Source organism: Phacochoerus africanus, chromosome 4 (genome assembly GCF_016906955.1).
Source record: "Phacochoerus africanus isolate WHEZ1 chromosome 4, ROS_Pafr_v1, whole genome shotgun sequence".
Lineage (NCBI taxonomy): Eukaryota > Metazoa > Chordata > Mammalia > Artiodactyla > Suidae > Phacochoerus > Phacochoerus africanus.
The window spans coordinates 70,632,329-70,648,487 of record NC_062547.1 but is presented as its reverse complement, the minus strand read 5'-3'; the positions used below and the strand labels follow the sequence as shown (position 1 = coordinate 70,648,487).

General features: G+C 38.9%; 1 pseudogene; it reads left to right on the top strand.

Moving 5' to 3' along the window:
• Positions 1-1,015: 1,015 nt before the first annotated feature.
• The window catches only part of LOC125124677 (vomeronasal type-2 receptor 116-like), a 31,921-nt pseudogene continuing 16,777 nt past the window's right edge, over positions 1,016-16,159 (top strand).

Genomic DNA, 16,159 nt, shown 5'->3' with positions numbered 1-16,159 from the left:
TTGGCAGTAGAAACCAGAGCAGGTACAGAAAGCCATTTTGTGGATGAATTGGGTTATGTTAGTGCATTACCTTACTGTTCAGGAAAGACTATAAAAAATGCTTTTGAGACAGTTTCTTCACTTTTTTTTTGTTTTGTTGGGTTTCATTTTTCTTTTTTTTTTCTTTTTCTTTTTCTTTTTTTTTTTGGTGCACCCATGGCATGTGGAAGCTGCAGGGCCAGCAATTGAACCTGAGACACAGCAGTGACAATGCCTAATCCTAACTTCACACCACCAGGAATCCCCAAGACAGTTTCTTAGCTTTTTAAGTGTTGTTTCTTTCTAGTGATCTCTGTAGGAGTGTAGAAGCATCTTTTCTTTGGTGATGATGAGTTTTGAATTTGAAAATGACATGTGAAACCTTTATCATGATTTTTCTCAAAGTTTTCAAAAGCCATTAGATAGATTCTAATAAGACATAGCATCATTTCTTTAAGAAATTTTATTGTGTGTATAGAGTTAAAAGGCCATTGTACATTTAATATACAATAAATTAATTCTAAAGGAAAACAGTTAAAGTTTGTTCTCTTTCATTGATAATATTTTGCACCTTCATTTTGTATCTGTAAATACTTTTCTAGTTTTAAGAGATATCAAAGTTTAACATGTACAGCATAATGATAACTAGGGGACAATGAAGCCAGAGACCCTGGAACCCAGCTCCACCCAGCAGTGGGCAGGAAACAGCCACAGAATCCCTGGCCCTGCCCAACAATGACACTGCTTGAGTCTCTCCACCAGTCTCACCCATTGGCTAGTGGATACTAGCCACACGAAAACCAAAGCCTCACACCTGAAGACCCACCCCACCCACCAGTAGGCCAGCACCAGCCTTGGGATCAGCTTGGCCCTGGTCCTGCCCACAAGCACACTAACACTTGCACTGGGACAAAACATACACTACAGCAAACTGTGTTCATGAACTGGCCCACCCACCAGCAGTCTGACCCTGGGACCTGCAGCCAGAACCCCATACATGGCTCTGCTCTCCACCAACCCCAAGACTTGGTTTCACCCATCACTGGGAGAGCATCACCCTCAGGGTCTCCTGGACCCTGATTCCACCCACCAATTAGTCAGCAGGAGAAGCCAGCTACTTGGTGTCCTACCCTCATCAAACAGCTGCTGGCCACTTTTCCCAGGTCAGGAGATGTAACCAACTTAACAGATGCATAGAAATAAAAATAGCAAATTAGGGAAAATTACTGAAAGAGAAGCATTCCAAATATATAAAATAAAACCCCAGAAAAAGAACTAAGTAGAGATAGGCAATGTACCCATGAGATAGTTCAAGGTGATGATCATAAGGATAATAAAAGGACTTGGGAGAATAATGGACAATCAGAGCAGGAAGATAGTTTTTAACAAAAAGTTAAAAGCACAACCAAACACAGACACTGAATACAATAACTAATATGAAACAAACACTAAAAGGAACGAATAGTGGAGTAAATGACACAGAAGAATAGATCAGCAATCTGGAGGCCAGTGTAGTGGAACTCCCTGAAGATGAACAGAAGAATGAAAAAACAATAAAACCAAATGAAGATAGGTTAAGTGCCCTCTGGGAAAATATCAAGCATATGTGTACTATCATTTATATTCTAACATTTCTCCCAAAAGGAGAGAGAAAGTGGCAGAGACCACATTTGAAGATGTAATAGCTGAAAATCTCCCTAGCCTGGGAAAGGATATGGACAACCATGACAGAAAGCACAGAGAATCCTATATATGATCAACCCAAAGAGGACCACACCAGGACACACTGTAATTAAAATGGCAAAAATTAAAAATGACAAGAGAATATTCAAAGCAGCAAGGAAAAAACAAGTTACATACAAGGGATATCAAAAAGGCTAGCAGCTTACTTTTCAGCAGAAACTCTGCAGGCCTGAAAGGAGAGGCATGCCATATTTACAGTAATGAAAGGGAAAATCCTACCTGGGATTTTATAATATTAATATTCTACCTGGGAAGGCTCTCATTCAGATTTGACAGAGAGACCAAAGGTTTCACAGAAAAGCAAAATCTAGGAGTCCAGCACCACCAAACCAGCTTTAGAAGAAATGTTCAGGAGTTCCCATCATGGCGCAGTGGTTAACGAATCCGACTAGGAACCATGAGGTTGCGGGTTCGGTCCCTGCCCTTGCTCAGTGGGTTAACGATCCGGCGTTGCCGTGAGCTGTGGTGTAGGTTGCAGACGTGGCTCGGATCCCGAGTTGCTGTGGCTCTGGCGTAGGCCAGTGGCTACAGCTCCGATTCAACCCCTAGCCTGGGAACCTCCATATGCCGCGGGAGCGGCCCAAGAAATAGCAACAACAACAACAACAACAAAAAAGACAAAAGACAAAAAAAAAAGAAGAAGAAGAAATGTTCAGGGGGCTTCTTGAATTGAAAATAAAGGCTACAAATAGAAACATGAAAATTACAAAAGGAATAAAAGCTCATCAATAAAGGCAAATTATATAGTAAAGGTAGTAAATAAACCAAGTATAAAGCTAGGAGAAAGGTTAAAAGCAACAGTAGTAAAATCACATATTTCCCCAACAAGCAGTTAGGGGATACAGAAAACAATGAGATGTAAAATATGACGTTGAAATCAGTAATCATGAGGGGAATGAGAGTAAAAACAAAGAGTCATTAAAATGAATTTGAAATTAAGGGATCATCAATGTAAAATATAAATATATGTATATTTATATTATATATAAACTATATATAGTTTATAAATATAAACTATATATATATAATATATATATAGTTTAGTTACTGTTATATAACTGTCATGGTAACCACAAACCAAGAATCTATAATAAACACATGCACACAAAAGGGAAAGGCATCCAAACATAACACTTGGGGCAGTCATCAAATCATACGAGAAGAAAACAAAAGGAAAAGGAAAAAACAAGAACTACAAAACATTTGCAAAACAATTTAAAAAATGGAAATTAGTAATACATGTTAGTAATTACTTTGAATGTAAATGGATTAAATGCTCTAATCAAAATATACAGTGTGGCTTATTGGATTACAAAACAAGACCTATATATATGCTGTATACTGAAGACTCACTTCAGATATAAAGACAGACAGACACTGAAAGTGAAAGGATAGAAAAAGGTATTCCAAGCAAGTTGAAATCAAAAGAAAGCTGGGGTAACAATAGTTATATCAGGAAAAAAATGGGCTTTGGAATTCCCATTGTGGCAAAGTGGAAACAAATCTGACTAGTATCTATGAAGATGTGGGTTCAATCCCTGGCCTCACTCAGTGGGTTCGGGATCCAGCATTGTTCTGAGCTGTGGTGTAGACTGAAGACGCACTCAGATCCCATGCTGCTATGGCTGTGGTGTAGGCCAGTAGCTATAGATCCGATTTGACCCCTGCCTGGGACATTCCATATGCCACAGGTGCAGCCCTCAAAAAGCAAAAAAAATAAAAAGGAAAAGAAAAGAAAGAAAAAGAAAAAAAATGGGCTTTAAAACAAAGACTCTACCAAGATACAAAGAAGAATATTACACAATGAAAAGGGTGTCAACCCAAGTATAAAATATAACCATTTTCAACATACAGGTACCTAACATAGGAGCACCTCAATGTATAAAGAAATATTACAGTCATAAAGAGATAAATTGACAGTTACACAGTTATAGTAGGGAATTTTAACAACCCACTTACATCAATGGACTATCCAGGCAAAAGTTAACAAGACATTTGCCTCAAACTACGCAATTTACAAGATAAACTTAATAGAACATCCCATCCAAGAACAGCAGAATACATGTCATTTTCAACTGCAGAGGGAACATTTTCCAGACTAGATCACTTGCTGGGCCAGAAAACAAGCTTCAGAAATTTTTTTAAAAATTGAAATCATATCAAGAATCATTTCCAACCACAATGCTATGAGAATTGAAATCCACTATAAGATAATAACTACAGAAAACAGAAACACTTGGAAGCTAAATATGCTACTTTCTATCCTCTCAGTGTCTGTCTGTCTTTAGATCTGAAGTGAGTCTTCTGTACACAGCATATATACAGGTCTTATTTTGTAATCCAATAACTACAGAAAACAGAAACACTTGAAAGCTAAATAAACAACTAATGGATCACTAAGGAAATCATAGAAAATTTAAAAATACCCAAGTCAAATAAAAATGAGGGTACAATGATCCAAATCTACTGACCACAGCAAAAAGCACTTCAGAGAAGGAAGTTTATGTGATAATAAGCTTATTTCAAGAAACAAAAATAATCTCAAACAACCTAGCCTTACAACAAGAAGAACTAGGACACAGAGAACACAGAAAATCCAGACTTACTAGAAGGAAAGAAATCATAATGATCAGAGCAGAAATAAGTGAAATGGTGGCAAAAAAAATAGAAAAGATCAATGAAACAAAGAGCTGGTTCTTTCAAAAATTAAATAAAATCAATTTTTAGCCATATGTGTCAGGGAAAAAAAAGAGGGGGCCTAAATCCATAAAATCTGAAATGAAAAAGTAGTTACAACTGACATTACAGAAATACAAGGGATTGTAAGAGATTACTAACAAAAACTATATACCAATAAAACAGAAAACTGAGAAGAAATGGACAAATTCCTAGAAATATGCAACCTCCCAAGACTGAACCATGTAGAAATAGCAAATATGGACAAGCCAGTTACCAGAAATGAAATTGAAACAGTCCTAGAAAAAACTCCCAGCAAACGAGACAGGTCTCTGGTTCAGGACCAGATGGCTTCACAGGCGAATTCTACCAGACATTCAGAGGAGAGTTAACACCTATTTTTCTCAAACTATTCCAAGAAGTTGTGCAGAACAAATGCTTCTAAAAACTTTCTATGAGGTCAGCATTATCCCGATACCAAAAACAGAAAAAAAATTATCTAAAAAAAAGAGAAAATTACAGGCCAATATCCCTGATGAACATAGAGGCAAACTCCTTTAAAAAACATTAGCTAATCCAATCCAACAATACATTAGAGGATCATACACCATGATCAAGTGGGTTTTATCCCAGGAAAGTGAAGGTGGTTTTGCTTTTTAACTTTCAATGTTCTCTAGAGATATGCACATACAAACACTGATGTAAAAATGGCAAAATGATCTGAAAACTTAAAAGCCTTCATCTCAGGTCTTGAGGTTCTCTTGCTAAAAATTATATTTCATTGTATGACTTTCTGGCTTTCCTCACACTGAATCTCTCCATCAACTTACAGTTCCATAGCTTAAGTGCCAAGGAAAGTACAAAGAGTCAAATGGCTGTGATATTCAATGGATAAAAAAATCCAAAGGAAAGAAACAAATACTGGAAGAAGGACAGATAAGCAGTCTGCTTCTCACAGACAGAGGTATTCAGAAGGTTCCACAACCAGATTCTATTGGTTGAAATGGAACCCCTGGAGTGATTTTGTGAATCAGAGAGAGAGTTGGCTTTGGGAAGGTAGGGAGTGACCTGGAAATTTAGGGACTTATTGCCAGCCACTGGAAGAACTAGGCTGGGGGAACAGGGTCATGAATGTGACACTCTGCTCCCAAATATTTGGAAACTCAGGAGAAAATATATCCCCTTGGGGAGAAAGGAGGGACTAGGGATTCCACAAAACAAATCTCTTCCCATGCATAAAGTTCAGACACTAAGTCTGATGACCACTCCTGTGGTCACTGCACAAGAGCAGAGATGCCCACAGAGGCTCCAGGCCCAAGATGCTAGACCTAGTGACAGGATGCAAGGGGTCTCAGTTTCTGGCCTAGCCCAGCCAGTGGGAGGTAGAGGGGACTGAGATCTGCCTGGGGTCCCTGGCAGATTCGCCTCTACACACTCCAGAGTTGATGGCAGGAAGCCTGGATCCCGCTGCCACCAACATTTCTGACTCAACCCCTCCTTCCTGTTCATGGACAATATGCCCCTCCAACTCATCATTTCCTGGCTTCTGGGGTCCCCCAGTCATCATTCCCTGGACTACTCTTGCTAATGCAGTTCACAGAGCAACAGAAGGTATACCAGAGAAACCTGGGGCTGTTAGGTGCAAGTGAAACATGATACTGAGAACTTTTTTTTTCAGGCCCACACCCACGGCATATGGAGGCTCCCAGGCTAGGGGTCTAGTTGGAGCTGCAGCCACTGACCTACACCACAGCCACAGTAATGCCACATCCAAGCCGCATCTGTAACTTACACCACAGCTCACAGCAACTCCGGATCCTTAACCCATTGAGCGGGTCAGGGATCAAACCGGAGTCCTCATGTATACTAGACAGATTTGTTTCCACTGAGCAACTACCGGGAACTCTGACTTAACAGCTTTAAGAATCTTCCATGTGCTTCAGAGTTCCCATCGTGGTGCAGTGGTTAAAGAATCTGACTAGGAAGCATGAGATTGCGGGTTCGATCCCTGGCCTTGCTCAGTGGGTTAAGGATCCCGTGTTGCCCGTGAGCTGTGGTGTACGTTGCAGATGTGGCTCAGATGTGGCATTGCTGTGGCTGTGGCGTAGGCTGGCGGCTACAGCTCCAATTAGACCCCTAGCCTGGGAAGCTCCATATGCTGTGGGATCGGCCCAAGAAAGGGCAAAAAAAAAAAAAAAAAAGAAGCTTCCATGTGCTTGGCTGAATACCATCCTTCCAATGTTGTAGCACCTGACTGGACAGTTCACATATTCCTGCCCCTCTCCTGACAACCAGGCAGGAAGTCATTTGATTAACAGAAGGCAATTTTGCCAGCGGGCAGAAGGCTTTCTCCTCCAAGGAAGTTTGTTTTTGAACCAGACTCCTTCATCGGGATTCCTAACAAATGCTCTGCACAGTCACACAATGAAAACCACAGGGCTTCTGGGGAAAATGGAATTGGGGTTCAACACTCATAAAGTGATGGTCATATAAATAGAAGGAATCTAATAAAGCAGCAGTTTTAACTTATGTTGAATGGTTAAGAAAATAAAAAACACTGCAACAAATAGAGCCATTTAACTTAATAGAGCCTGCCCTTTGCTTTAGAAGTAATACTCAGAAGGACTGAACTTTGTGAGTTATATGAAGAGGTGAAAGGAGAGTTATTTGAAATCAGATAAAAAGTCAGAACCCAAGATGGATATTGGAATCGCCTACAACACCTGAGGGGCATTGATTGAGCTGGTAGATTTTGGAACATTATGGATGCTTTCTGTGCACGCCTTTGTAGCAAGGTTCAGCTGAGTACAGTTTTCTGCACTTACCTAATGTTCCTCTTGTGTGCCTTACAGATGAAATTGCATGTTAGCCAATGTGAAACTGACATTATGTTCAAATTGTTCACTAATGTATCAATGACCCTGAAAACATCATGCTTTCAAAACAAGCATTATAACAGAAATTACTGTCTAAATGGAGTCAATTTTATTTGAACCATTGGAAAGTTTAAAACATCATGACACTTCACCACTAAATGTTATAGCATGAATAGCAAAAAATTTTTTTAAATTTAAGTACATATGCACAGTTAAGAAGCTGCTGTACATTTATAATCCAACAAAAGACTTCTAAAGGAAAAACAGTCATAGGTTGTCCTCTTACATTGATCATTTTTTGCACTTCTATATTGTCTCAAATATTTCTAAGTTTTATGACATATCATTGACATACAGCACTATGTTTATTAATTTATTTATTTTTGTCTTTTTGCCTTCTCTAGGGCTGCTCCCGCGGCATATGGAGGTTCCCAGGCTAGGGGTCTAATCAGAGCTGTAGCCACCGGCCTGTGACAGAGCCATAGCAACGCGCGATCCAAGCCGCTTCTGCAACATACGCCACAGCTCACGGCAACACGGGATCCTTAACCCACTGAGCAAGGCCAGGGATCGAACCCACAACCTCATGGTTCCTAGTCAGATTCGTTAACCACTGAGCCACGACAGGAACTCCAAAGCACTGTATGTTTAAATGTGCAACATATTACATATATACATATATATATATATATCTTGAATACCAGAATAAGTTTAACATTCATCTCATATAGTTACAAAAAATTTTCTTATGATGAGAATTCTTAGGATTTACTTAACAATTTTCATATATATCATAAAAAAGAGTTAATTATGACCATGTTGTATTATATATTTTGTACTATTTACCAAAAAACTAGAAGTTTGTACCTTTTGACAACCTTCATCCTCTTTCTCTCCCAACCAATTATCCAGCTCTGGCAACCTCAAATATGATCCTTTTCTTCTATTAATTTGTGTTTGTTTTTGATTCCACATATAAATGATATCATACAATATTTGTCTTTCTCTGACTTATTTCACTGAGCATAATGCTTTCACTGGCCATCCATGTTGTTACAAAGAGAGGATGTCCTTATTTTTTATGGCTCAGTAGTCTACCATTGTGTGTGTGAGAGAAAGCTCTGATTTGCCAGCATAATGACTCTACACTCTCCCTTGCTGCCCATGGTGACTTCATGTTTTATGTGGTTCTGCGGCCATGCACCTCAGAACAACCAATTTACAAACTCACTTGTGTTGTTACTGATGTGTACTCAAGCAGCAGCTGGCCTGAGTCCATAGAGCTATTATAGACCATGAAATGGCTGTTGTAAAGCTTGAGAAGGGGTGGGTGAGGGGTCCAGGAGGGGATGTCACCAAACTGATGATGCATTGGGATGCATGGACACAGCCTTACCAATTAATGGTGTGGTACACCATGACAATGGATAAAACATCTACAGTCCATGTATGCTAGTTTTGATTGAGGCATTGCACACAGGGAAGGAAAATATGTATCTAGAGTAAGTCTCTACCCCAGAAGGAAAAAAATATTGCTTCGTCATTGGCCAAATTAGTCTAAATTAGCCTTGACACCTAGGGCTGATGACCTTGGGGATTGGTTCCATCTCAGGGGCTCTGCTTTGGCCTCTGTAAGCATGAAAAATGCCTACCTCACCTTCATTTTGCAACTTTGCAACTCTGCCCAATATAAAGTTGGAAAAACTGTCCCTTCCCCATTGAAGGTCTTGACACCCTTGTTGAAAATCACTTGGTCATGTATTTGAGGGTATTTTCCAGGGCTCTAGAACCTATTCCATTTCAAAAAACACTGCTTCAATTACTGTAGCTTTTTTAAAAAAACATATGGCTGCATCTGTGACATATGGAAGTTCCAGGGCCAGAGAATGAATCAAATTGTGGCTGTGGCAATGTGGGATGATTTAATCCCAGCACTGGGCTGGGGATTGAACCTGCCCCTCTACAGCAACGCAAACTGCTGCAGTCAGACTTTTAACGCACTGTGCCACAGCAGGAACTCCTGATTAATGTAGCTTTCTTAGTAAGTTATGGGACCAGGAAGTGGTCCAATTTTTTTTGTGATCTCCAACTTTGTTCTGATTTTTCAAGATTGTTTTGGCTATGCAGAGTTCCTAAGATTTGCTATGAATTTCAGAAGAGAATTTTCTATTTCTGTAAAAATATCATTTGAATTTTGGTAAGGATTGCACTGAATTTGTAGATCACTCTGTGCCATACTGATATTTTAACAGCATTAAGTCTTCCAGTCATGACTTGGGATGTCTTTCCATTTAATTTGGTCTTCTTTAATTTCTTCCAGCAACATTTTGTAGTTCTCAGAGAACAAGACTTTTGCCTCATTGGTTAAGTTTATTCCTAAGAATTTTATCTTTTTTTGAATTGTTCATTTTTAGGGTGTAGAAACAATGATTTTTTCATGTTGATTTGCATCTTGAAACTTGCTAAATTCATTTATTACCTCTGAAAGTGTGTCTGTCTGTGTCTTTGCGTGTGTTTATGTATGTGCATAATCTTTAGAAGTTTCTATGAAAAAGATCATGTCATTAATTTTACTCTTTCCTTCCCAATGTCCACGTGTATCTTTTTCTTGCCTAATTGCTCTCACTAGGGCTTCCTTTACTATGTTGACTAGAAGTGACAAAAGAGGAATTCTCTTGTTCATGAACTAAAGGAAAGTTTTCAGACATTCATCAGTGAATATGATGACAACTGTGGGTTTTTCACATATAGTAGTTTCCTTTAATTCTTACTCTGATGAATTATATTTATATTAGTTTTTTAAGTTTCCTTTCATTCCTATTCTAATGAATATTTTTATCATGAAAGGGGTTGAATTTTTAAATCCTTTTTCTTCATCAATTGAGATAATCATTTTCCCAATCATTTTAAAAGTGTGGTGAATTATACTGATGGCTTTTCATATATTAGGCTATGTTTAGATTCCAGCAAGAAATCTCACTTGCTTATTGTGTATACTCTATTTAATATGCTCTTAAATTCAGTTTGCCAGTATTTTATTCAAAATATTTCTATTCATATTAATAAAGGATATTTATCTGTAGCTTTCTTGTATTGTTTTTGCCTGATTTGGTATCAGGGTAATACTGGCTTCATAAAATGAATTGGAAATTACTCTTCATTTTTTGGAAGCATAGGAGAAGGATTGGTGCTAAGTAATATTTACATGTTTGAGAGAATTCAACCATGTAACCATGTGGTCCACTTTTCTTGGTTGGACATTTTTTTTTCAATTACAGTTCATTCACATTACTAGTTATATGTCTATTCAGATTTTTTACTTCTTTATGATTCCATTTTGGTGGTTATATTTCTAGGAATATTTCCATTTCATCTAGATTGTTTAATCTGTTTATGTGCATTGGTGCATTATATTCTTTTATAATTCTTTCCAATTTCAGTAAATTCAGTAGTAGTGCACACACATTCATTTCTTATTTTAAGAATTTGAGTCTTCTCAGTCAGCATTGTTAAAAGTTTGTCAATTTGGTTGCTCTTTTCCAAGAAACAACTTTTTTTGATTCTTGCATTATTTTATATTATTTATGATTCTTGTATTATGTGTTTGGTTCTTGATTTTGTTGTATTTCTCTTCTCTACTTTAATCATCTCCATTCCAATCTATATTAGGTCCTCCCATTGACAGCTTTACATGTGGTTTGCTCTTTCTTTTCCTAATCATTTAAGGAGTAAAGTCATGTAGTTGATATGAGATAAACAGATGCGAGATAAAATAAATTTATTTGAGCTAAATAGTATCCTCTTGGGTTCCAAAGGCCATTATCAGTAATAACTGATGTTTCCCTTTTACCTATTTGCTAAAGATGATTGAAATTATGCTAAAGGGTCCTGTGTTGATTCTAACATCAGCTTGTCCTAACCCTGCCAAGTCTCTCAGAGCAGTAGTCTGATACAACAAACATGAGCTCCTTGCAGAGACATCAATCATGGACACAGGATGACAGAGCTCTTGATGTCAGGATGGGCTTGTCTCCTCCACGCCTCCTTCTCTACCTCTGTCTCCCTAAAGTCTTGCTAGTCACAGACCATGATGAAATCACAGAGGCAAGGGGAAAAACATGTTTTTCTTCATTGTTTTTCACAGGATGGAGGGAAACAGGTGCAGAGCTGCAGGACAGGAGTCTCCTAGAGGTTCCTGATGAGATTGATATGAAGCAGTAAAACGAAGGGGAAGATAGGCTGCTCTCTTCTCAGTGACAGAGAGGGTGAGGTCTCAGCATTGTGACTCCCTTATAAACACCTACTCTATGATGCTAACTGTGCCCCTGTCTGGCACATGAGCCTGGCATATGCCCTGCAGTGTTTCCACAGGCTGAAAGCAGTGGTATACATGAGGGAAATTTCTCTAAGGGAAGAGCTTACAGACTCACTCCTGATCCTTCTTCTCAGCTAGGCTTAGATGCTAGGTTTGGTCTCTGTTGGGAGACCCTGCCATTGTTGTTCTCTTTGATTAGTCTTTTCCTACCCCTGCAGCCTTTACGCTCTGCATGGGGAGTGGATTATGTGGACAGTCATGAACACCTGAAGCCAAGTGTCTATAGAGATGGAGATTTTGTGGTGGGTGGGTTTTTCCCCTTTACATCATGGACCTGAAATCAGACCTATCCCAGTTCTCTTTCATGCTTATGCCAAAAAAACATACATCCAATTGGTAAGTTCCTTTTGGCATATATATGTGTATGTGTGTGTGTTTCTTCCCCTTGATTTGATCTAAGGTGTGCACAGAAATGGTGGAAGTATAGATGAATGGGATTCTGAATGTTTTTTCCCTTCTTTATCTCTGTACTACCTTAAATATTTTTTCTCCTCACTCTTAAGACAGGAGTAAATTAGGCATCTTTTGTGTCCACTCTGGTACCCTGATATTCATGATCGCTCCCTGGAGGACTTAGAATTTAAGACTGCTCTTCCTACCACCAGGACCCTTAGACTGAGGCCAATAATACCTTTGAGACACTGGTCCCTCTGGCCTGAAGTCAATCGTAGGAGAAAGTGGCTCAGCCTAGATGCCCACTACTGAAAAAGACATTGCTGAAAGTGTCCCTCTGGTGAGCACCTAATTGCTTTGGATACGCCACCCTAAAAAAATAGTCCCTCTAAAGATCAGTCATTTAATTCTATCAAGAATTTAGTCAGCCCATTGTCCTAGAAGCCAAAAGGAGAATAATAGTAATCTTTCAGGGAAAATTAAAGTCCTTCATTTCTATCCATATCATTAACTTCTTTTGGAAAAATGAGCAACATCGCCTTACAATCTGGGCTTTACCCAACTATGTGACATGCATATCTCTGGTTGATGCTTCCTTCAAGAGGATACCTCAAACAGCTGGTGCTTTGTTCATGCTTTGTTGGTTGAAAGAGTTGCTGGTACTTTTGCAACTTTTATCAACATGTTTCTGTCCCGTAGAGTGAGATGTTCAGTACCTATGTACTTGGTTTTCATGAGGTGTCTCTATCCATACTAGTTCCTTTGGGGGTTTTTGAACACTACCTATTTCAGCAGGTGCCCTTGCACTGAAGGATGGCTAATCTTTGGGATTAGAATTTCAATCTTATCTTCTCTCATCCGTGTGAGGACCTCTGCCTGCCCAATCTTTGTCTCTTCTAGCTGTCTCATTTCACATTTCCTTCTTTAGCCAAAATATGAATTATTTTATGCAAAGTATTCCATGCATGTTCAGCCTCTGGTTTTGTGGTAGCTAATCTCTACCAGGGTTAAGGCAATAAGTGACTACTGGGATGAAGGAACTATCAGAGATGAAGAAAACTCTCTGATCTTAGGCACTGTGTATGGAAAGAGAAAACCGGTTTTGTATACGAGGCCAGTGTGGATAGGGGTGAGAGTCTTTAGTAATGTCACAATTCTGAAGGCCAAAAATTGCACCCTTTCTTCTCTACTGCAGCCAGAGAACTTCTGGCCATTTCCATTCTGAGCAGAGGAGCTGCAGGCATCATGTGATGGTCAAACTCTGGAATATTTTTTTCTTTTACTTTTTGATTCACTGCATGGGTACATACTGTCAACTTCATTCTGTTAAGAGCATCTCACATATAACAAGATATAGTGAACATAAGTAGATGCATTTTTGAATTATTTAACTTCTATGAATGCCATTTCATATAGATATGTCAATATTAGACATTGTCACTAATTTTCTGTGATACAAATAAGTAATGATCAACTCTTCTTAACAAGCTTGGACAACTTCTCTGATTTGGATAATTATAAAATTGTTGGATCAAGACACATACAGCTTTTGCTCTAAGTTACAAAGCATCTGCTGGGAAATTAGCACTTCACAGTGCAGCAAGCAGGGGGCAGAATCATTCTCTTCCTACATTCTTGCCAAAGTGAATATTCTACTTTTTGCTTTACTTGAGGGGCACAAATATAAGGCCATCATTTTAATACATACCTTGTTGCTGATGAGAGGGTCAATATTGTTGCCTATGGTTTTAGACCATTGTACATATTTGTAAAGGAGTGTGTATGGTCATAGCCTTTAACAATATTCCTATTGGGGGATTGGTCCCTTGTTTATGCATTCACTATTCTTTTTTTTTTTTTAACTTTTTGCCTTTTCTGGGGCCACTCCTGTGGCATATGGAGGTTTCCAGGCTAGGAGTATAATCGGAGCTGTAGCTGCCGCCCTACACCATAGCCACAGTAACATGGGATCCGAGCCGCGTCTGCAGCCTACACCACAGCTCACGGCAATGCTGGATCCTTGACCCACTGAGAAAGGCCAGGGATCAAACTCACAACCTCATGATTCCTAGTTGGATTCGTTAACCACTGAGCCATGACAGGAATTCCCTGCATTCACTATTCTTCATGTAATAATTATCTGAGCCCATTTTCACAGATTTGACCACTGTTAATGCACAGTTTTCTTTTTTGCCATTTAACTGTGTGATGGTGTGGAGAATGAAAAATTGCTCACATTTATGTAGTTAAACCTGTTATTTTTCCACTATTGTTTTTCTGTTTCATCTAACTCAAGAATTATGAGTGTACATGTACATGGATTTTTTTTCTCTTTAGGGCCAAATCCGTGGCACGTGGAAGTTCCCAGGCTAGGGGTCAAATCGGAGCTACAGCTACCAGCCTATGCCACAGCCACAGCCACGCCAGATCCAAGCTGCATCTGTGACCTACACCACAACTTATGGCAACGCAATGATCCCTAACCCACTGAGAAAGGCCAGGGATTGAACCCGCAACCTCATGGTTCCTAGTTGGATTCATTTTTGCTGTGCCACCGCGGGAACTCCTACATGGAATTTTTAAATAAATTTCTTATTGGGACATAATTCACATAAAATCAAGCATTTTACAGTATAAAATGTTTTTTGTGTATTTTGTATGGACAACTGTCACTACAGCCTAATTTTAGAAAATTTGTATCACCCTCAAAACAAAATTCTATATACATTATCAGGTTCTTCCAACTTTCCTTTCCTCTCACCACAGCCATTAATCTACTATGCCTATGGATTTTCCTATTTGGGGCATTTCATATAAACCAGATTTTAAAATATGTGGTTTTTTGTGAGTGGCTTTTTTCACTTGGTTTCCTCATTATCTGTCTGGATGATCTATTCACTGTTGAAAGTGGAATACTGACATCCCTATTGTTATAGAATTGCCATCTATTTCCCAACTGATCTGCTAGTATTTTCTTTGTATGAGGTACCCCCCATGAAGAACGACATAAGTAGGAAGGGTTTAGTAGATGTGCTTTATGAGGCTGAAGAAATTCTCTCTATGCTTAGGTTGCTGTGGTTGTCTTAGTAAAGTGCTTTAGATTATTTGCTACATATTTCTCTGCATATATTCTGATGATCACATGCTTTTCCTTCTTTCCTTTGCCAATATGGTAAATAACATTGATTTTTCAATGTCAGAACAACCTTGAATTCCTAGGATAAAACTCAAAATTTGTAATGTATTCTATATTACAGAGCCCTCACCCCAAAACCTATTCCCTTCTATTGTCTCATGTGGACAAACAATTGGCACAGAAGCTGGAGGCTCAGATGGAGCTTGCCTTGGTTTTCTGATTGGGCTGCTCCAAAATACACATATGTGGGAAGAGTATAATGATCAGGCCATAGCTGTGTATGGATAATGCCTACAGGCTTCCAGAGGGTATGAAGATATATCTTAGGCTTGAATATATTGACCACACCTGCCCAGAACATTTTATGCTTTTTTAAATATGTGAACAATGTGCCTAAAAAAGCCATGGTGCAATGAGCTATAATTAAAATGATAATAAAAAATACATATATATGGGAGTTAACATGGCACAGCTGAAACAAATCCAACTAGGGACGATGAGGTTGCGGGGTTGATCCCTGGCCTTGCTTAGTGGGTTAAGGATTCAGGATTGCCGTGAGCTATGGTGTAGGTTGAAGACACGGCTCGGATCTGGTGTTGCTGTGGCTGTGGTGCAGGCCAGCAACTGTAGCTCCAATTAGACCCCTAGCCTGGGAACCTCCATATGCCGCAAGTACGGCTCTAAAAAGACAAAACAAAACAAGAAAATACCTGTATACGCAAAACTTCAGGGAAGAAATTTTGTATCTAAGGTATGGAAAGATGTTTCTCTGTAGTATTATGTTCTTGTAGTATCCTTGACATTTTTTTTTTATTACAGTAATGGTAGCTGCACAGAATGAGAGAAGAAATATTACATCCTTTTAGCATTCTGGAAGAGTTTTTTTTAAATTGAGTTATAGTTGATTTAAAATGTTGTGTTAGTTTCTGATGTACAGCAAGG